We start from the raw sequence: 205 nt of genomic DNA, 5'->3' as shown, positions 1-205 counted from the left end.
ATCACAATAGCTGCTATCTTACTTGAACAGAGTTTACTACATTTTTCAGGCAACAGGGGGTGATCTCATGTGGCTTTACAATACATCACTGGATCCATTTTAGAGTCCATCAAAACATCCAATTTTATTGATCAACTCAATTATTTAGGTGAAGAACAATTGGGAATCATGTAGTTTTCTGTTTATGCTTTAAATTTCATCAGTG

The sequence above is a fragment of the Hipposideros armiger genome, unplaced genomic scaffold (genome assembly GCF_001890085.2).
Source record: "Hipposideros armiger isolate ML-2016 unplaced genomic scaffold, ASM189008v1 scaffold_2154, whole genome shotgun sequence".
Lineage (NCBI taxonomy): Eukaryota > Metazoa > Chordata > Mammalia > Chiroptera > Hipposideridae > Hipposideros > Hipposideros armiger.
The sequence above is the reverse complement of the archived record's forward strand: the minus strand, read 5'-3'. Positions refer to the sequence as shown.